This window comes from Staurois parvus, unplaced genomic scaffold, assembly GCF_062004578.1.
Source record: "Staurois parvus isolate SC_StPar_1 unplaced genomic scaffold, SC_StPar_1.0 ptg000132l, whole genome shotgun sequence".
Classification (NCBI taxonomy): domain Eukaryota; kingdom Metazoa; phylum Chordata; class Amphibia; order Anura; family Ranidae; genus Staurois; species Staurois parvus.
The window spans coordinates 4,947,563-4,970,775 of NW_028317928.1; the positions used below are offsets into that span (position 1 = coordinate 4,947,563).

The 23,213-nt window shown below is 42.0% G+C and overlaps 2 long non-coding RNA genes across 2 annotated transcripts in view; both read left to right on the top strand.

Annotated features, from left to right (window-relative positions):
* Positions 1 to 1,247: 1,247 nt before the first annotated feature.
* On the top strand, positions 1,248 to 5,455 carry LOC149466210 (uncharacterized). Its single transcript, XR_016312109.1, has 3 exons — positions 1,248 to 1,331; positions 2,053 to 2,131; positions 5,434 to 5,455. It is a non-coding gene; the product is annotated as an uncharacterized LOC149466210 (long non-coding RNA).
* Positions 5,456 to 17,189: 11,734 nt separating this feature from the next.
* LOC149466211 (uncharacterized) overlaps positions 17,190 to 23,213 on the top strand; it is a 48,979-nt gene continuing 42,955 nt past the window's right edge. The window contains exons 1-2 of the long non-coding RNA XR_016312110.1: positions 17,190 to 17,204; positions 20,587 to 20,671. This is a non-coding gene — a long non-coding RNA (uncharacterized LOC149466211). The remainder of the gene's footprint in view (positions 17,205 to 20,586; positions 20,672 to 23,213) is intronic.

Below are 23,213 nucleotides of genomic sequence, written 5' to 3' on the forward strand. Positions count from 1 at the left end.
TCCTATTTGGAGCTATTAAGCCCACAGGTACCTGTCAGTACCCAACATATCTGGAGGAACAGGAGCCCCGTATCCAGGCTGATTACCTCATTTAGCCTAAAGAAGGAACTCCTGGTCAAGGGATTCAACACCGTTCTCCAAGGGCTTGATGACTGCACCATAGGATAAAGTTCACCGGATTGGCCAATCTACTCTGGAAATTTATACATATATGGGCATTATCTATGCGCTTCCGGTGAGTGCGCATTTTTCTCTTTTGGTTGGAGCCACAAGTTCATCTGCTATATTTCTTCTTGATACAGACTCTATATCCGTTTACGCATTCACATGCGTTTATATATGTGGACATATTGTTTTTATTTGTTTTGAGCGCTACACCCCACTTATTTATCATTACTATGATTACTGTATACATGTAATATCACTATAATGGAGTACAGGGGAGCTGGGATATACATACTGTGTACATGTCATATCCCTATAATGGAGTACAGGGGAGCTGGGATATACATACTGTGTACATGTCACATCACTATAATGGACTACAGGGGAGCTGGGATATACATACTGTGTACATGTCACATCACTATAGTGGAGTACAGAGGAGCTGGGATATACATACTGTGTACATGTCACATCACTATAATGGAGTACAGGGGAGCTGGGATATACATTACTGTGTGCATGTCACATCACTATAATGGAGTACAGGGGAGCTGGGATATACATTACTGTATACAGTTTTATATTTCAGACTATTTATTCTAAAGAAAAATGTAATTTCATAAGCTTTAAGGGAGTGTGGTTGGGGGCTGGCCGGGGGTGGGGTTGGGGGGGTGGATCTGGGCAAGGTTGGGTGGGGCAACTGGTGGCGAGTAAGTTTTGTGACCGGCTAGTAGGTCTGGACTTGAAATTTTAACCCCTGTGTTAACCCACCATATTTGAATCCACTCCAGAGTCAAAGGAGTTATTTATATTAATAAATGTTATTTAACCTTACATGGTCCGGTCCCCAGAAACCAGGGATGTCTGGAAGTAAACCCACTTTTGTATCTTTTACTTCCAGGTAAACTTACAATAAAGCTTACCTGTAGGTAAAATGAATATCTCCTAAACATGCACCGCTTAGGAGATATTCGCTCTTTTTGTCCACTGGCACATGCGCTCTGAAAGAGCTTCAGAGCACTGTGCCGTGTCCAGAGACTCCCGTGTGTGGGAGTGACATCAGTGAGGCTCGGCCAGTCAGGCATCCAGAACCAGGAAGGAAGACTGGGTGAAGATGGAAGCCTCTGCAGTGGGTACGCCGCACTGCTAGAGGGGTTCGTTTTAAGGTAAGTCCTGCATATGCATCCTAGCACATTATGACATTACCTTCCAAGGGATTTTTTTTTTCAAGTTGCAGTCTACTACCGCTTTAAACCCCGTACACACGATGAGAATATTGGACGATTGATCATCCATTTTCTTTTTTGAATGCTAGTCTCACTTTGAAAGTAAAGAGGTTACTATAGTTACGAAAATTCTCGTATGACAGAAAGAAAATTTGTAAGTGATGTAATGTATTTGTATTGTATTTTCGGACGAGAACTGTACTGATTAAAATTAAAATTGTACGATCTGGTCTCCTGCAAGAAAAATATTTGTGCTCGTCCCTTCAAATATTTTCGGATGAAAGCTGTGTACTAATAATCAGATTATCATACGATCGCTTTAAAACTGGTATTTTTCATATGATTTGCTGATCGTGAGTACCAGGCTTTAAAAAAGATCACATAACTGTCCAAAATGACTCCATGCTACTGTATAGGAAAAAAATAAACTGGAATTCCACTTAAATTGATTTATATATTTTTTAAACTCTACGTAGCAGATCAGGAGATATCTAAACTCCTGACTGGGTGCTGATATTTATCCTACCTGGAGGCTAGAAGATAAATATTTGAATGAATACATATGGTATCAGTTATATGTACCTAAGAAAGATGTGACTATTAAATCAAACTTTAATTAAAACTTCTATTAACTCAACTTATTTGTCTGCTAATATATAAGCCGACCCCGTTCTTCATTGGGTAGACCTTCACTGAAGTCTTCCAGCTGTCTACATTCTCAGTACCAACTGAACCCCCCGGTAAGTACTGTCTATGCTGGAATATCATTATCCTATTATTATTCCTAGTACTGTATAATTGTTGATAAGGAAAGAAACCTTCGTATTCAGATTTCAGGTAAAGTTGAATTGCCTCCTCTGTTTTATTTTGACTTGAAATGATGGTAAGTTTCCTCATATCATTTCCCCCACAATGGCTTATTTTGCACAATGAATGTTTTAGGTAAATCCTCTGCCCAAGTTTCTTCAAACTTTAACTACATTTGAAATGTAAAGGAGGAATCCAATGTTGCACTATAATGGTCACTAAAGGGTTATGGTCAACTAAAAGTTCTCTAAAGTTTCTCCACAGCTCGTAGTGGGGTCCCGTAATAAGTCCCCGTTAGCAGTCTGATCAGTGGTCCTTTCTCTAACTTTATTTTCGGTACTTCTTAAACTTTGAAAAAATACCTTTTAGGGATGAGAAGTGTTTAAAGATAAATGGTACTTATTTACTTGTATAAAAATAAAAAATGTGTTTGTCAGCAATTTTGTACTTAATTAGTAAATGTAACAAAATATAAAACCTAATAAATATAAAGTTTTAGCAGAAACAAAAAATCTTTGCTTAAGTCAGATTTGTGTGTGCAGATTTGTGGAAGTGTGTGTCCGGATGTTAGAGAACAATTCTGGTACAGAGCAGATACTGCATGTTGCACATGGTGTCATTCAAATCTTTGTTACCAGCTGACCAGTAGAAGAGGGGGATGGGATATTGCCCTTCAGTACATAGTAAAAACCTAACACACTTTCAATGAATTGCAATATCAATCATTTGACCCAAATATTATTACATATTCTATCACAGTTATACATATATTTAAACCTTATTAGGAAATAGTACAGTAGAAAGCTATTTCTATTCCATATAATGATCAACCATTTTCACATAATTTCAATAGAAACATAGAAAAGTGAAGGCAGAAAAAGACCGAGTGGTCCATCTAGTCTGCCTTTTTTGTGTGTTTTTTTTTTTTGGGGCGGTGGAGGTTGTTAACTTTTTTGTCAATAGTCTCATTCTCCTTCTCTATAAACCTGGAACAAATTAAAATCATAGAGACCATTATCTGGGGACTCTTCCCATCCATACAAGACAAACCTTAATGAAACTCTTAGTCCAGTTAGTAAAGCAGATTCATATACAATACAATTATTTTCCATCTAACATCCTTTAGCACTACTTGAGTGAGGCCCAGAGTGGGTAGACAATTTGAGGCAAAACGTATTTCTGTTTAAGATAGAAAGCCCTGGAAACCATAGACAATGGATACTAGAACTTTGGTTCTTGTGACCCAGCTCTTATGACACCTAGGAACCCGCTGTGCTCTTCCTTTTGGGATTGAGGAACAAGATAGGTCAAGACACCCAATTATTTATTTTATCCATGGGTAGCCAGATCCAGTAAGGTCCATGTAACGGACATGTAAAATTTATTGTAACGGACATGTAAGATTTGAGTGGAAATATGGTATCATAGCCATGACTGGTTGAGTAGGTTAGATTATGTCAGGCCCTTTCATTGCAAAGGTATGTGCAGGACCAGTCTGGTAATTAAGGATGTACATTGAGCCCCTGGGCAGTAGGGAAATGAACAGAAGGTACAAACAAATGGTCTGGGATCAGATGTGTATGTATACACAATTACTCAATAGGCCTTACAGACTCAATCATCATTTAGCATCAATTAGCGTTAATTAGCCTAAAGCCAGGCCTCCTGGAGGTGACATCTTTGTGTTAAAGAGATTATCATCTGCTGGGAAAACCTGTTTAGGAATTTGTTATAGGAGACAGGACGGTTAGGTTTATGTATTCATCAAAGGGGTATGTTTAATCTCTTATAAAAGATGAAATATTAGTTGGAGAGAGATGGAAATGCATCCTTTGTGCAGGCCATTCTGTACGCTACATTTGCATATAAGAATCATATTTGTGGCTTGGGGAGGAAGCCAGGGAAATACATGGAATGGTTAGATGACGCGGGGGTGCGACAGTCGGATGGTGTTTGGTACTGTTGCGATCGGGCTGACGCGCTGGTGTCAGAAATCCAATCCCCGACTTGGTTTTCAGGCCAGTCTCGGCCCAATTGAACTTGGGCAGGTCCATACACAGTACCTCTTGTGGGCAGGTCAGAACCGCCTCCCCCAGAGTCAATAGGCCGAAGACTAATGTCCCGCCCATGTCCAAATCGCAATAAATTGAACGCACGGACATTTGGACAGGGTGATCCGTACGGAGCTGGTTCGATCGACCAATGGATTGCTAAGTGTCTGGCTTGCTCCAGCCTCAGGGTAAAGTGTTATTCTGTCTTTTTATTCCCTTTTATTTTATAGTAATTAGTCATATGTGTGTCTTCTTATATCTTTTGTATTTCTGTAACTTTTTATATTTTGTACATATTTTATGCACTGCCCACTTTGGGAAATTAAATCTTAAAATTAATTAGTGAACTTCTGTGTATTTAAGCACATGCTCATATCTTCGGAGAGACTAGATCGGAGAGATTAGATTGGGTTATATTGTATTGTATTTTAGTGCCTCTGTTAAGCTCATTGCCAATCTGTATGCAACTGCACTGTGAGTGGGCAGATTGCATGCAGATTGCAAAGGTATCAGATCTGCCAGACGGAGATCTGTGTGTGTGTGGTGTCTCAACAGACCGTTCTGCAGATAAACTGTTGGGTGGTGGCAGGCTACCTTTGTGGTGCGTCTGGTGTGGGGGTGTGTGGACAGTGGAAGGGTTATCAACACCGGGGTTCAAGCTAGGATAGCTGAAGAGACCTTAGAAGGGTGTGTGATTACTAAGCTGGTCCTCAACTCTAATCAGGGCACCAGGTTGTATGTAAGATCATATCTGCCAATGTGTGGTCGACCAGCTGGGTTGGAGTGGAGTCTCCATCTGGTGGTGACCAGAGGTAGTGCGGGCTGTGAAAAGATATCACGGCTGGTCTTATATACGGTTTGAGATATTTAAGTGTAAATCACTTTATTATCCCCTCTTTACCACCCTGTGTGTGGTGGACACGTGACTGGGTGATCGTTTAACGGATCCTTGACAGTCCAGAAAGCATCAAGTAAATCCATGTCATTAAAAAATACACTCAACCTGCCCATAATGGGTGCCAGGTGTATGCGATCCTTTATGATGATTTCGAGTAAACATTGGACTTTTTATTGTAATGGAACAACCATTTTATGTGCACCTAACAATAGGGGGCCTAGTAATATTTTTGAGTCATATTTTCAATTTTGTCTTCTTTTTCTTTCTATGAATCCAAATTATCCAGAGAGCTCAAAGATGTTCACCTTGAAGAAATCCCTGTTACTCCTTTTCTTTCTTGGCACCATCAACTTATCTCTCTGTGAACAAGAGTAAGTATGTAGAAGACTGCTTTTTAAATATAATATAGATTTCCAATGCTCTAATAGGTTCTATAGTCTAAGTGTGCATCAAGATACAAAACTCTCTACTACTTGTTCTCTCCATCCTAAACAATTACCTGTCCAACATATGCAATATGTCTACCACACCGTGCATTACAATTCCTTGTGCCTTTAATAACAAATCTTGCAATTGTGCCACCTCGATCCCCCCCCCCTCTGTGAGAAGTGCACACTCACCACCATCCAGTGACCTCCATATTACTAAAGGTCAAGAAGCACTGCAGGATATTGAGTATCTTCCAAACCAGTAATGCCACTCCGCTATAGCTCTTCCCCAATCTCCATTGCTCTTGATGCATCCATCCAGAAACACCACACCATCAAACCAAAAGGAAAGAACTACAGTATAGTTTTAGTATCTTATTATAAAATGGATGAAGAAGGTAAACAAAAGTATTGTACTCACGTACAGTAATATTGTGCCCAAGTTCAGCACTGATGTAGACGGTCTTTTACCAAAGAACAGTCACACCCCCTTGTGTTCGGCGTTCCACCGACCGGAATGGTGTGGGCTGGAATTGACATCTACTGGAACTGGAGGTGATGATTGCCATGGGACCCTGGTAGTTTTCACTTCCAGTTCCGGCTTTCATTGGGTATCTGGCCAGCCGGTGGATGCACCAGCTGGTAGCTCAGCTCTCCCGGTGGGATGAGAGAGCCCAAGCAAGGGGCAGAAGGCAGCAGAAGGGGAGGTCATTCCCTTCCACTGCATGTAGAAGTTAGACGCAGTGATCATTATCATGTATGATATAGGTAAAGTTGATCCAGGGAATGTCCTATTGTCTCTTAGGAGATTATAAAAGAAATTGGATCATGCTTTGCTGGGTTTTTTTGCCTTCCTCTGGATCAATTGTGGGTATAGGATTTTAACTTTTTTTTTTTTGTTGTTGAACTGGATGGCCTTTTGTCTTTCTTCAGCCAGACTAACTATGTAACTATATAACTATCATTATTACATGGATGCTGCCTGCTGGCTCTAAAAAGCAACACCAGGGTGACGCCTGCCGATGCAGGCATCATCCCGGTATACCGGCTGAAATTCCAGGTACATCACTGGGAATGAAGTGATCTGATGAATAATTTTTCAGAATGTCCACATGAATTAAATCCTACTGGTGTATGGTCAGCTCTAGCTGTGTCCAATTACTGATTAGAAATTTCTGTGCGGTAGCATGAAATACATCAGAATGCTGCAGTTGGCTATTCAATAAGAGATTCAAGTTTCTGGCATCCCGCTAGGCGCTATTCTTTTAATATGTTAATGTGGTCATGGAATGGTAGTCAATGAGGCTGAAAAATACACATTTGTGGTCCCAGTGAAATGCAGTTTTTGTGTCATAATCAATGTTGCTTTATTTACTGATTACTGTGTCTTCTCCCAGGAGAGATGCCAATGAAGAAAGGAGAGATGATGAAGATGGAGGGGATGTTGAAGTGGAAAAACGATTTTTAGCAGGGTTGGTTAAAGCGGCCGCTGGTCTTGTGCCCACAATCATGTGTAAAATACAGAAAACATGTTGAAACGTGAATTGTAAATCATCTGATGTGGAATGTCATTGAGCTAATTGCACAACAGATGTCTTATAAATAATAAAGATGGAGCATACACTGAGTTTTTTTCTTTTTTTTAATCATTTTTATATCATGAACCCACATTAGTTGGGGGGAAATCATGTCCTTAGCGCACTTATCAGCTCTCAGTTGGATTCAGCAGCCCCACTGATCCGGAGAGATCCTCCACTTTATCCAATCAAGATAAAAGCATACAGAATGGATCAGTCCGCACTTACTCTTTATACTTTTACTTTCTCTTTAATAACATTTATAGAACATTTTCCATCCAGCAAACCGCCATCAGCAATGCTCACTGGAATTCATGGCAGCAATACTAAAATTGTTATTCCCGTATAAGATTAGCTGTATAGGAGGAAACTCCCTCTATTTTAAAATTACCATCATTCTCTGTCCATGAAACACAGCAGCACACTACGTATAAAGCTTTCACTGTACAAATATGGCCAAATGCTGCCATTCTGACATGTCTGCAAAGTGAGTTGAGTTACCCCTCCCCCCCGGTCACACTGATCCCGACTTTGAAATCATGCAACTTCATTATAAGTCGCATAAATTCAGAGTTGAGGTGTCATTGCGATTTGAGGTGTGATTTGCAAGATATCTGACACAGATGTATATGCAAATCACACCAAAAGTAGTGCATGCACTACTTTAGAAATTGGTGCGGCTCCAACCAAGTTGGAACCGCAACTATATGACTGCTCTGATTGCGGACAATAGGGTGCAACTTGGCAAGTCTCATGGCATGCAAATCGCATGCCAAGTCGCACCCAGTGTGACTGGGGACTTATTCCTATGTTGTCAGGTGCTGTTAGACTGCCCACCACTAGATGGCTCTGTTCTCAATATAGCATGGTAAGGGGAAAGTTATAACAGGGTGTTAGCTCCTCTTTTAGGAAAGTCTTTTCTCTGGTGATGTCATGGGTGAGTGCCCATTTAAATGCCAGCGTACTATTTTTCCACACCTGTTTGGTAGACCCATTAAAGCCGATCTACAGATTGCACATCTGAATGTTGCACCTTTGGAGCTGACCAAGAACCATTCTAGTCTCCTCTTTTATGCCACAATAGCCACAAAATGTTGAATGTTGCACCTTTGGAGCTGACCAAGAACCAATCTTTTGGTGTACTTTGTTCCTAAAAAGTCCACTCAATATTCTTTTCTCCATTATCAATTAATAGGGACATGGCACCTCCTACCACCTGATGATCGTCCCATTTTTCTTTTCTCAAGAACCAATCTTGTCTGCTCTTTTGTGCCACGATAGTCACAAAATGTTGAATATTGCACCTTTGGAGCTGACCAGGAACCAATCTTGTTACCTCTTTTATGCCACGGTAGTCACAAAACAGACAATTGCTAGGCCTTGGAAGACACCAACTTTTTATACTCCTATTACTAAAGCTATGGTCACTTAGTCTATGGTACATGCACCATGGACCCTGAAAGTGTCGGGTATTTTATACCTTGTGTTTCACTGGGTTTCAACCATTGTGGCTGCCATTGTTCTTTAGTTCCTTCTTGGACTCTAAATGCTGATCCCTTGTTGAGGGACCCACATCTGGCTCTACTTTCTTCTTGTGCATTGTTCTTGACAACTATTCTGTTGCAATGGCATATTCATCCCTCAATAAATATTTTTGAACCTTGAATGTCAGTGTAGGAGGGGCCCGAGGTAGACAGGGCATGGTCAGGAGATACTCCAGTACTGCTGAAGATGTAGTCCCTGCAGAGCTGAACTAAAGTGTCAGGGCTGGATTTACATCTCAGGAGCCTATAGGCAGAGAACTCAGAAGAGCCCCCTCCCCCAAACAAAAAAAAGACAGTAAGAACTAATTTTTTTCTTCGTAAAACATTTGTATATGTGTGAAGGAGAAAGCTGTGGACTTTGATGTAAAGGGGAACTGTGATGTAAGGAGGTCTCTGGTCACCAGAGCCTTCCTTACATGAGTCTCCAGAGATCCTCTCACCATAGATTCCAACTTTTGAACTTCAGAATGAGGGACAGTTGAGGGTGGAAGTGTCCTGCAGCATGCCTAATGCACAATGACACAATGGGTGTGGCCAAATACTTAAAAGTAGGAGGGGCTTAAGGCGAGTGGTTAAACAAAACCAGGGCTTTCTTGTACCTATAAAATATGCTTTGATTGCTGTGCCACAAGCAAGAGTCTCACGGACACAACCCCAGCACAATCATTTCAAACAATAAATAAAAAGCTTCCATTACAAATGGATTTTCTCAAAATGTGGAATGTTACATAAAGTGGGGAAGGATTCAATAGTGCATTGTGTACAGAGTGCGGGGTCAAGGAATGTGTTATGTACAGAGTGCAGGGTGCAGGAATGTGTTATGTACAGAGTGCAGGGTTCAGGAATGTGTTATGTACAGAGTGCAGGGTTCAGGAATGTGTTATGTACAGAGTGCAGGGTTCAGGAATGTGTTATGTACAGAGTGCAGGGTTCAGGAATGTGTTATGTATAGAGTGCAGGGTTCAGGAATGTGTTATGTACAGAGTGCAGGGTCCAGGAATGTGTTATGTATGGAGTGCAGGGTTCAGGAATGTGTTACTGGAAAAACAAAGTTTTTCCCCTAGTACAGGTGAAACAGGGGCATTGTCATGAGAAAGATGAGAGACATGAGACCGAACAATGCAGAAGAGCTGAAGGCCACTATTGAAGCATCCTGGTCTTCCATAACACCTCAGCAGTGCCACAGACTGATAGCTTCCATGCCATGCCGCATTGAGGCAGTAATTGCTGCAAAAGGGGCCCAAACCAAGTACTGAGTACATATGCATGCTTATACTTTTCAGAGGTCTTGTTCTATGTACAATCCTTGTTTTATTGATTGCATGTAATATACTAATTTTCTGAGATTGTGGATTTGGGGTTTTCATGAGCTGTAAGCCATAATCATCACAATTATGACAAATCACAGCTTGAACTATCTTGCTTTGCATGTAATGAGTCTATCTCATATATTAGTTTCACCTTTTAAGTTGCATTACTGAAATAAATGAACTTTTGCACGATATTCTAATTTTTAGAGTTTCACCTGTATGTAGTGGGACTTTTAACCAGGGCCAAATCTAGACTGTCTGATGCAGGGGTGCAGTAAAATCTCAGGGGGGCAGAGAATGTGAGGTCAGTAGGGCAATGTACAGGGGGCCAGCAGGGCAGAGGATAGGGTGAGCAGTTTATAGGGCAGTCTACATAGGTCATTAGTTTGTAGGACAGTGTGCAGGGGGTTATCAGAGCAGAGGACAGTGTGCAGGGGGTTATCAGAGCAGAGGACAGTGTGCAGGGGGTTATCAGAGCAGAGGACAGTGTGAAGGGGGTCAGCAGAACAGAGGACAGTGTGCAGGGGGTTATCAGAGCAGAGGACAGTGAGCAGGGGGCTATCAGAGCAGAGGACAGTGTGCAGGGGGTTAGCAGAGCAGAGGGCAGTGTGCAGGGGGTTATCAGAGCAGAGGACAGTGTGCAGGGAGCTATCAGAGCAGAGGACAGTGTGCAGGGGGTCAGCAGAACAGAGGACAAGGGTCAGCAGGGTGGGGAAAATGGGTTGACAGGTCAGCAGTGCTGAGGACAGGAATCAGCAGGGTATAAGACATTGATCAGCAGAGAAGGGGACAGAGTATTAGCTGGCAGAGCACTCAGCAGGTCTCCCCCTCCCTTCCCTACACTGCATACAGTCTGGGTAATCAGCTCTCCTGCAGCCCACACAGCACATAGCCGAGATCAGATTCCTTTACAGACACAGCATCCATCTGCACAGTGTTTAGCTGACTACAGATCGAGGCTGTGTCTGTAAGGAAATCCGATCTCAGCTGTGTGATGTGAGGAGAGGGGATATACTGAATGTCCTCAATTCATGTCTCAGCATAAATCTCTCCTCCTCAAAAAACAAAAAAACAAACAGTACTGATCAGCACACTCACCCCCTAAGCATTAATTCCCTCTGCAAGCCAACAGCACAATGTAATAAATCCTCCTCCTCCTAGTCCAACACCCCCCCCCAATCACAAAAACCTACGGCACTCAATCCAACCTCCCAGCTCAATCTCTAATTCCCCAGCACAAATCTCCCCTACCCAATAGAATCCCTCCCCCCCCAGCACACATCTTCTTTTCCTCAAATTTCTTATTCTCGCATCCCATCTTATTACTTTTCCCAGCACAAATCCTCCCTCCCCACCCAGACCCCCCAAATTCCCCTTCTTAGCCCAAATCCCCCACCCCCTCTTAGCAAAAACTCCCATCCCCAATCCCCCCTCCTAGTACATATTCTCCCAATCCCCCCTTCATGCGCATATCACCCCCAAACCCCCTCATAGCACATATCCCCCCAATACCCCTCCTAACACATATCCCCCCAATCCCCTCTCCTAGCACATTTCCCCATCTTAACACATACCCCCCCAATCTGCCCTCCTAGCATATATTCACCCAATCCTCCCCAGCACATATACCCCAATCCCTACTCCTAGCACATTCCCCCTAATTTCACGTCCTTGCACACATCCTTCCCCTCCCCCTAATCCCCCTCCTAACACATACTCCCCAATCTCCCCTCATAGCACATACTGCTCAATCCCCCCTTCAAGCTCATATCCCCCCAATCCCCCTCCTAGCACATATTCCCCCAATCCTCCCTCCTTGCACATATACCCCCAATCCCCCCTCCTTGCACATATCCCCCCTCCATGCACATATCCCCCCTAATCCCTCCTCCTTGCACATATTCCCCCAATCCTTCCTAATTGCACATATCCACACTAATCCCTCCTCCTTGTACAAATCTCCTCCCCCCAATCACCCTCCTTGTACATATCCTCCTTAATTCCTCCTTCTTGCATATATTCCTCCTCCTTGCACATATGCCCACCTCCAATCCCTCCTCCGTGCACATATTCCCCCAATCCGCCCTCCTTGCACATATCACATTCAATCCCTCCCTCCTAGCATATATTATCCCAATCCCCCCCCCAGCACATATTCCCCAATCCTTTCTAATAACACATACCCCCTCTTTTCACCTCCTAACACATATTCTTTCCCCCTCCCCAATTTCCCCCAATACATATCCCCCAATCCCCCCTCATAGCACATATTCCCCCCAGTCACTCGTCCTTTGACATATCCTCCCCAATCTTTCCTCCTAGCGCATATCCCCCCCAACACCCCTCAATGCACATATTCCCCTCCAATCACTCCTCCTATTGCATATCCCCCCAACACCCCTCCTAGCACATATTAGGGATACCATCCACTTACTACAATATCTGGATGGTATCCAACTATCTAAGCAGTACTTGTAGCAATCCATGTTGAGGCGTTGTACAGTTCTATCTCCCATGACAAAGGCTTACTGATCATTAAACATATACTTTCTCAGTCATATAGACAAACTTACAATCTCAATGAATTCATTGTTTTGGTGTTGGAAAACAATTTGACCAACAATATTTTCAATTTTGAGGGTTTCCACTTCCTCCAGGTACAGGGCATAGCGATGGGAACATGTTGTGCCCCATCCTACATCAATCTGTACCTCTTTGACCAATGAGGAATTGGGGTCACTGACAAGCCACATTACGATGTGGTATCGTTTCATAGATGATATCTTTCTCATATGGGAAGGACCCCTTGATCTACTCTTTCGATGTGTCCAGGCTAGAAGATCCCACTTTGAAGAAATATATTGGCAACTACCCAGAAATAGTGTTCAGGAAATCTACATCTTTACGTGATAAAGTAGGTAAGAGTCGTTACATGCCCTGTCCATCACATTTAAAAACCCGTCTTACAGGAATGCTTAAATGTAACCAATGTAATTTATGACCCTGGATTAATTCAGACAAACTATTGACCCTACCCAATGGAGAGACTTTCCTCCCAAAATTCTGTGCGGACTGTAACATAGAAGGTGTGGTATTTCTGATGACCTGTAAATGCCGGGCGTTTAATGCTGGTAAGACTCTTAGGACGTTACGACTCTGACTTTGGGCCTTCTGGACACTGAGTGCTTGTGGTAATTACACTTGGCCTTGGAATTTTTTCTTATACATTATGAAGACTGAGGAGTCTGGGGTTTGTGCTTGTGCAATTCTAAATACATATACTCCCCCTTATGATGGGGCTATTATATACTACAAGAAGTCCTCCTGAAATCTGCCTAGCTTGGGCATTAAGCATTACAAGTCATTTGTCTTATGTATTTCTCCTGGGAGACTCCTGACATGGACTTGGATGTGCGGAATCTTTGCGACTCCCCTTTGTGGAAAATCTGGTTTGGGATGCTGGTTGGTGATGTTGGTGGACATAAAAAGAAGTTTTTAATTTATTGGTGATTTGGAAAGACCAAGAACAATTGGATGGTATGTAACACATGTACTATACTGTATGAGAATGTAGTTCTCTCACTCCTATAATTGCGGACGTGGATTCTTATTGTTCTCTAATGTACCCATAGAGCTCTTTCCAGACATCCTTCTCCTCTTCTCTCCATCAGTTGAAAAAGGAGGATTCATTTCCACATCAAGCTTGCATCGCCTGTTCAGCCACCTTATATATGGTGTTTTTAGCCCGATGTGTTCTTTTGTGACGATCCAATGTTTTTTAACCATTTGTAATAAAAATTATGACATATTTTTACTTTGGTGTGTTGCCTTAAAAGTCCCACTACATACTAGGGGAAAAACTTTGTTGGCATGCTGTACATAACACATTCCTGAACCCTGCACTCTGTACATAACACAATCCTGAACCCTGCACTCTGTACATAACACATTTCTGAACCCTGCACTCTGTACATAACACATTCCTGAACCCTGCACTCTGTACATAACACATTTCTGAACCCTGCACTCTGCACATAACACATTCCCGAACCATGCACTCTGTACATAACACATTCCTGGACCCTGCACGCTGTACATAACACATTCGATGAACCATGCATTCTGTACACAAAACATTCCTGAACCCTGCACTCTGTACATAACACATTCCTGAACCATGCACTCTGCACATAACACATTCCTGGACCCTGCACTTTGTACATAACACATTTCTGAACCCTGCACTTTGTACATAACACATTCCTGGACCCTGCACGCTGTACATAACACAATCCTGGACCTTGCACTCGGTACATAAAACATTCCTGAACCTGCACTCTGCACATAACACATTCGATGAACCATGCATTCTGTGCACAACACTTTCCTGAACCATGCACTCTGTACATAACACATTCCTGAACCCTACACTCTGTACATAACACATTCGATGAACCCTGCACTCTGTATATAAAACATTCCTGAACCCTGCACTCTATACATAACATATTCCTGGACCCTGCACTCTGTACATAACACATTCCCGAACCATGCACTCAGTACATAACACATTCAATGAACCATGCATTCTGTACATAACACATTCCTGAACCCTACACTCTGTACATAACACATTCCTGAACCCTACACTCTGTACATAACACATTCGATGAACCCTGCACTCTGCATATAAAACATTCCTGAACCCTGCACTCTATACATAACATATTCTCGGACCCTAAACTCTGTACATTACACATTCCTGGACCCTGCACTCTGTACATAACACATTCCTGAACCCTACACTCTGTACATAACACATTCCTGAACCCTGCACTCTATACATAACACATTCGATGAACCCTGCACTCTGTACATTACACATTCCTGAACCCTGCACTCTATACATAACACATTCGATGAACCCTGCACTCTATACATAACATATTCCTGGACCCTAAACTCTGTACATTACACATTCCTGGACCCTGCACTCTGTACATAACACATTCCTGAACACTACACTCTGTACATAACACATTCCTGAACCCCGCACTCTGTACATAACACATTCCTGAACCCTGCACTCTGTACATAACACATTCCTGAACCCTGCACTCTGTACATAACACATTCCTGAACCCTGCACTCTGTACATAACACATTCCTGAACCCTGCACTCTATACATAACACATTCCTGAACCCTGCACTCTGTACATTACACATTCCTGAACCCTACACTCTGTATCCAATGCACTCTTGTATCTTTCAGCACTTTATGTAACGCTCCACAATTTCTAAAATATCATTTGTAATGGAAGTTTATTTATTTAATGTTTGAAATGATTGTGCTGGGGTTGTGTCCGTGAGACTCTTGCTTGTGGCACAGCAATCAAAGCATATTTTATAGGTACAAGAAAGCCTGGGTTTTGTTTATCCACTCCCCTTGAGCCCCTCCCACTGTCAAGCATTTGGCCACACCCATTTTGTCACAGTGCATTAGGCACACTACAGGACACTTCCATTCTCAGGTGTCCCTCCTTCTGAAGTTCACAAGTTGGGAGCTATGTTGAGAGGATCTCTGGGGACTCTTATGTAAGGAAGGCTCTGGTGACCAGAGACCTCCTTACATCACAGTTCCCCTTTACATCAAAGTCCGCAGCATTCTCCTTCACACATATACAAATATTTTATGAAGAAAAAAAGTATATCTTTCTTTTTTTTATTGGGGGGGGGTCATCTGAATTCTCTGTCTAAAGGCTCCTGAGATGTAAATCTGGCCCTGACACTTTAGTTCAGCTCTATATGCTCGATATGAGACTAGCATGCAAAAAAACCAGATGATAATTCGTCCAATATTCTCATCGTGTGTACGGGGCTTAAGTGTTTAGTCAGTTTGACTTAAAATAAAATGACCATATATCCCTGGTTTCTGGGGACCGATCCCACTTTCAGGTTGTTGTCTCTGGATAAAATGTGTCTCCAATTCTTTCTCCGGAAGTGGCTGTGCTCAGGTCGGCAGTCATACTTCTGTCAGTACGGACAGAGTCAGCCTCAACAGACATCACTCAAGACAAATGTTCCAGTGTCCCCAACCCCAGACCAACCCAGCATGAGAAGGGATAAAGGATTACTAATGCAGGATTACTACAGCTGCACTGCCTTCCATCCCACTGCTTCAACCAATGGGGACAGGCATGACTGAACCTCCAGTACCCCATCTACTCTCCTACTATTAACCCTACCATTCTCCTACCATTAACCCACCATATTTGAATCCACTCCAGAGTCAAGGGAGTTCTTTATTATTTATTTATTTTAGGTACTTATATAGCAGCGCTTTACATATATATATTTATATATATATATATATATATATATTGTACATTCACATCAGTCCCTAATCCTCAAGAGGTGTACAATCTAAGGTCCCTAACTCACATTCATACATACACATACTATGGACAATTTAGACAGGATCCAATTAACCTACCTGCATGTCTTTGGAGTGTGGGAGGAAACCGGGGTACCCGGAGGAAACCCACGCAGGCACAGGGAGAACATGAAAACTCCAGGCAGGTGGTGTCGTGGCTGGGATTCGAACCAACGACCCTAGTACTGCCAGGCGGACATGCTAACCATACTTGGCCCGGTCCCCAGAAACCAGGGATGTCTGGAAGTGAACCCACTTTTGTATCTTTTACCTCCAGGTAAGCTTACAATAAAGCTTACCTGTAGGTAAAATAAATATCTCCTAAACATGCACCGCTTAGGAGATATTCGCTCTTTTTGTCCACTGGCACATGCGCTCTGAAGGAGTTTCAGAGCACTGTGCCATGTCCAAAGGGATAAAGGATTATTAATGCAGGATTACTACAGCTGCACTGTCTTCCATCCCACTGCTTCAACCAATGAGGACTGGCTTGACTGAACCTCCAATACCCCATCTGTTAACCCAGGGCTTGAAAAAAGCCGCTCGGCCGCTTGCCAAATGCGAGGAGAAATTCCTCTGTGGTGAGCAGCTGCGAACGGTGAGCACAGATGAAGCATGGAGCGACTGCACCTGTGCTCCAAGCCTCATTGTGAAGCCGAGTTCCGGTTTACAACTTCTGGTTTTCGGCTTCTGCGGCACCGCCGCCAAGGGGACAGGTGCAGGAGAGGTCCGCTCTCCACCGCCACAGGGGACTCTGGGTGACAGTAAGTACTGTATACAACATGTCCTATCACTATAATGGAGTACAGGGGAGCTGGGATATACATTACTATGATTACTGTATACATGTCATATCACTATAATGGATTACAGGGGAGCTGGGATATACATACTGTATACATGTCACATCACTATAATGGAGTACAGGGGAGCTGGGATATACATAACTATGATTACTGTATACATGTCATATCACTATAATGGAGTACAGGGGAGCTGGGATATACATTACTGTGTACATGTCACATCACTATAATGGAGTACAGGGGAGCTGGGATATACATACTGTGTACATGTCACATCACTATAATGGAGTACAGGAGAGCTGGGATATACATACTGTGTACATGTCACATCACTATAATGGAGTACAGGGGAGCTTGGATATACATTACTGTATACATGTCACATCACTATAATGGAGTACAGGGGAGCTGGGATATACATTACTGTATACATTTCACATCACTATAATGGAGTACAGGGGAGCTGGGATATACATACTGTATACATGTCACATCACTATAATGGAGTACAGGGGAGCTGGGATATACATTACTGTATACATGTCATCACTATAATGGAGTACAGGGGAGCTGGGATATACATTACTGTATACATGTCACATCACTATAATGGAGTACAGGGGAGCTGGGATATACATTACTGTATACATGTCACATCACTATAATGGAGTACAGGGGAGCTGGGATATACATTACTGTATACATGTCATCACTTTAATGGAGTACAGGGGAGCTGGGATATACATTACTGTATACATGTCATATCACTATAATGGAGTACAGGGGAGCTGGGATATACATACTGTGTACATGTCACATCACTATAATGGAGTACAGGGGAGCTGGGATATACATACTGTGTACATGTCACATCACTATAATGGAGTACAGGGGAGCTGGGATATACATTACTGTATACATGTCATCACTATAATGGAGTACAGGGGAGCTGGGATATACATACTGTGTACATGTCATATCACTATAATGGAGTACAGGGGAGGTGGAATATACATACTGTATACATGTCACATCACTATAATGGAGTACAGGGGAGCTGGGATATACATTACTGTATACATGTCACATCACTATAATGGAGTACAGGGGAGCTGGGATATACATACTGTGTACATGTCACATCACTATAATGGAGTACAGGGGAGCTGGGATATACATACTGTGTACAGTTTTATATTTCGGACTATTTATTCTAAAGAAAAATTTAATTTCATAAGCTTTAAGGGGGTGTGGTTGGGGCAGGCCGGGGGTGGGGTTGGGGGGGGGCGGACCTGGGCAAGGTTGGGTGGGGCAACTGGTGGCGAGTAAGTTTTGTGACCGGCTAGTAGGTCTGGACTCGAAATTTTAACCCCTGTGTTAACCCACCATATTTGAATCCACTCCAGAGTCAAAGGAGTTATTTATATTAATAAATGTTATTTAACCTTACATGGTCCGGTCCCCAGAAACCAGGGATGTCTGGAAGTAAACCCACTTTTGTATCTTTTACTTCCAGGTAAACATACAATAAAGCTTACCTGTAGGTAAAATGAATATCTCCTAAACATGCACCGCTTAGGAGATATTCGCTCTTTTTGTCCACTGGTACATGCGCTCTGAAGGAGCTTCAGAGCACTGTGCCGTGTCCAGAGACTCCCGTGTGCGGGAGTGACATCAGTGAGGCTCGGCCACTCAGGCGTCCAAAACTCACGAACCCGCAAGGAAGACTGGCTGAAGATGGAAGCCATTGCAGTGGGGACGCCGCACTGCTGGAGAGGTTCGTTTTAAGGTAAGTCCTGCATAATGTGCTAGTATGCGATGCATCCTAACACATTATGACATTACCTTCCAGGGGATTTTTTTTTCAAGTTGCGGTCTACTACCGCTTTAAGCCCCGTACACACGATGAGAATATTGGACGAATGATCATCCATTTTTTTTTGAATGCTAGTCTCACTTTGAAAGTAAAGAAGTTACTATAGTTACGAAAATTCTCGTATGACAGAAAGAAAATTCGTAAGTGATGTAATGTATTTGTATTGTATTTTCGGAAGAAAACTGTACTGATTAAAATTAAAATTGTACGATCTGGTTCTCTAAAGTTCCTCCACAGCTCGTACTGGGGTCCCGTAATAAGTCCCCGTTAGCAGTCTGATCAGTGGTCCTTTCTCTAACTTATTTACTTGTATAAAAATAAAAAATGTGTTTTGTCAGGAATTTTGTACTTAATTAGTAAATGTAACAAAATAAAAAACCTAATAAATATAAAGTTTTAGCAGAAACAAAATAACTTTGCTTAAGTCAGATTTGTGTGTGCAGATTTGTGGAAATGTGTGTCCGGATGTTAGAGAACAATTCTGGTACAGAGCAGATACTACATGTTGCACATGGTGTCATTCAAATCTTTGTTACCAGCTGACCAGTAGAAGAGGGGCATGGGATATTGCCCTTCAGTACATAGTAAAACCTAACACACTTTCAATGAATTGCAATATCAATCATTTGACCCAAATATTATTACATATTCTATCACATATATTTAAACCTTATTAGGAAATAGTACAGTAGAAAGCTATTTCTATTCCATATAATGATCAACCATTTTCACATAATTTCAATAGAAACATAGAAAAGTGATGGCAGAAAAAGACCGAGTGGTCCATCCAGTCTGCCTGTTTTGTGTGGTTTTTTTGGGGGGGGGAGGTTGTTAACTTTTTTGTCAATAGTCTCATTCTCCTTCTCTATAAACCTGGAACAAATTAAAATCATAGAGACCATTATCTGGGGACTCTTCCCATCCATACAAGACAAACCTTAATGAAACTCTTAGTCCAGTTAGTAAAGCAGATTCATATACAATACAATTATTTTCCATCTAACATCCTTTAGCACTACTTGAGTGAGGCCCAGAGTGGGTAGACAAGGTGAGGCAAAACATATTTCTTTTTAAGATAGAAAGCCCTGGAAATGGAGACTAGAACTTTGGTTCTTGTGACCCAGCTCTTATGACACCTAGGAACCCGCTGTGCTCTTCCTTTTGGGATTGAGGAACAAGATAGGTCAAGACCCCCAATTATTTATTTTATCCATGGGTAGCCAGATCCAGTAAGGTCCAGAAAGCATCAAGTAAATCCATGTCATTAAAAAATACACTCAACCTGCCCATAATGGGTGCCAGGTGTATGCGATTCTTTATGATGATTTCAAGCAAACATTGTACTTTTTATTGTAATGGAACAACCATTTTACGTGCACCTAATAATACGGGGGCCTAGTAATATTTTTGAGTCATATTTTCAATTTTGTCTTCTTTTTCTTTCTATGAATCCAAATTATCCAGAGAGCTCAAAGATGTTCACCTTGAAGAGATCCCTGTTACTCATTTTCTTTCTTGGCACCATCAACTTATCTCTCTGTGAACAAGAGTAAGTATGTAGAAGACTTTTTTTAAAATATAATATAGATTTCCAATGCTCTAATAGGTTCTATAGTCTAAGTGTGCATCGAGATACAAAACTCTCCACTACTTGTTCTCTCCATCCTAAACAATTACCTGTCCAACATATGCAATATGTCTACCACACCGTGCATTACAATCCCCTGTGCCTTTAATAACAAATCTTGCAATTGTGCCACCTCGATTCCCCCCCTCTGTGAGAAGTGCACACTCACCACCATCCAGTGACCTCTATATTACTAAAGGTCAAGAAGCACTGCAGGATATTGAGTATCCTCCAAACCAGTAATGCCACTCCGCTATTGCTCTTCCCCAATCTCCATTGTTCTTGATGCATCCATCCAGAAACACAAAACCATCAAACCAAAAGGAAAGAACTACAGTATAGTGTAGTATCTTATTTATAAAAACGATGAAGAAGGTAATGACCCTGGTAGTCGTCACTTCCAGTTCCGGCTTTCATTGGGTATCTGGCCAGCCGGTGGATGCACCAACTGGTAGCTCAGCTCTCCCGGTGGGATGAGAGAGCCCAAGCAAGGGGCAGAAGGCAGCAGAAGGGTAGGTCATTCCCTTCCACTGCATGTAGCAGTTAGCCACAGTGATCATTATCATGTATGATATAGGTAAAGTTGATCCAGGGAATGTCCGATTGCCTCTTAGGAGATCATAAAGGAAATTGGATCATGCTTTGCTGGGTTTTTTGCCTTCCTCTGTATCAATTGTGGGTATAGGATTATAAACTATTTTTTTTTTTTGGTTGAGCTGGATGGACTTTTGTCTTTCTTCAACCAGATTAACTATTTAACTATATAACTATCATTATTACATGGATGCCGCCTGCTGGCTCTAGAAAACAACACCGGGATGACGCCTGCCGCTGCAGTCATCATACTGATATACCGGCTCAAATTCCTGGTATATCACAGGGAATGAAGTGCTCTGATGAATGATATTTCAGAATGTCCATATGAATGAAATCCTACTGGTGTATGGTCAGCTCTAGCTGTGTCCAATTACTGATTAGAAATTTCTGTGCCGTAGCATGAAACACATCAGAATGCTCCAGTTGACTATTCAATAAGAGATTCAAGTTTCTGGCATCTCACTGTGCACTATCCCTTTAATACGTTAATGTGGTCATGAAATGTTAGTCAATGAGGCTGAAAAATTATTATTATATTATCTTATATCAAATGCTGCCATTCTGACTTGTCTGCAAAGTGAGTTACCCCTCCCCCCCCCCCCGGGTCACACTGATCCCGACTTTGAAATCATGCAACTTCACTATAAGTCGCATAAATTCAAAGTCGAGATGTCATTGCGATTTTAGCTGTGATTTGCAAGATATCTGACATAGATGTCTATGCAAATCACACAAAAAGTAGTGCATGTACTACTTTAGAAATTGGTGCTGCTCCAACCAAGTTGGAACCGCAACTATATGACTGCTCTGATTGCCGACAATAGGGTGCAACTTAGCAAGTGGCATGGCATGCAAATCACATGCCAAGTCGCACCCAGTGTGACTGGGAACTTATTCATATGTTGTCAGGTGCTGTTAGACTGCCCACCACTAGATGGCTCTGTTCCCAATATAGCATGGTAAGGGGAAAGTTATAACAGGGTGTTAGCTCCCCTTTTAGAAAATACTTTTCTCTGGTGATGTCATCTTTATCACACCTGTTTGATAGACACATTAAAGCCGATCCACAGATTGTACATCTGAATGTTGCACCTTTGGAGCTGACCAAGAACCAATTTTTTGGTGTACTTTGTCTCTAAAAAGTCCACTCAATATTCTTTTCTCCATTAGCAATTAATAGGGACATGGCACTATGGTATAAGTTGGGTTATGACCTCCTACCACCTGATGGTCGTCCCATTTTTCTTTTCTCAAGAACCAATCTTGTCTGCTTTTTTGTGCCACGATAGCCACAAAATGTTGAATTTTTTTATAGAGTGATTCTTAAAAGTATGTTAAGCACTAAATCGCGCCAATTGATGCTTTTAAATATTCAATATTATATCAAATCAACTGCCACTTTAAATACTATGTAAAACTTATTCCAAAAAATACCACTCCTAATATTGGTGACAATTAGCGGCGCATTATATATATGTGTCACATTAAGACCTTTTGATGGTCTCTATGTGCAAACTCATTTACACAAATATTAAGTGACAAATTAAATGTGACATAAAAATATATGTGACAAAAAATAAACAAACAAATTATATATGATATAATAGTGCCCACAAAACATTGTAAAATATAAGTCCAGTGTAATTAATAATAAATTCAAAAAAAAGTCCAAAAAAACTTCCACAATGTGAATCCTCTGTGACTCCCAGTGCAGAAACAGCGGCATCATCCAAGTGACCCCGCCCCGTGTGACATCATTAATGTCACATGGGGTGGGGTCACATGTATGATGTCCCTGGGTGTCCCCACCCCTTACATATTTAAGAACTCTCAACCAAGCTCACAGCAGAAGGCTGATATCACATAC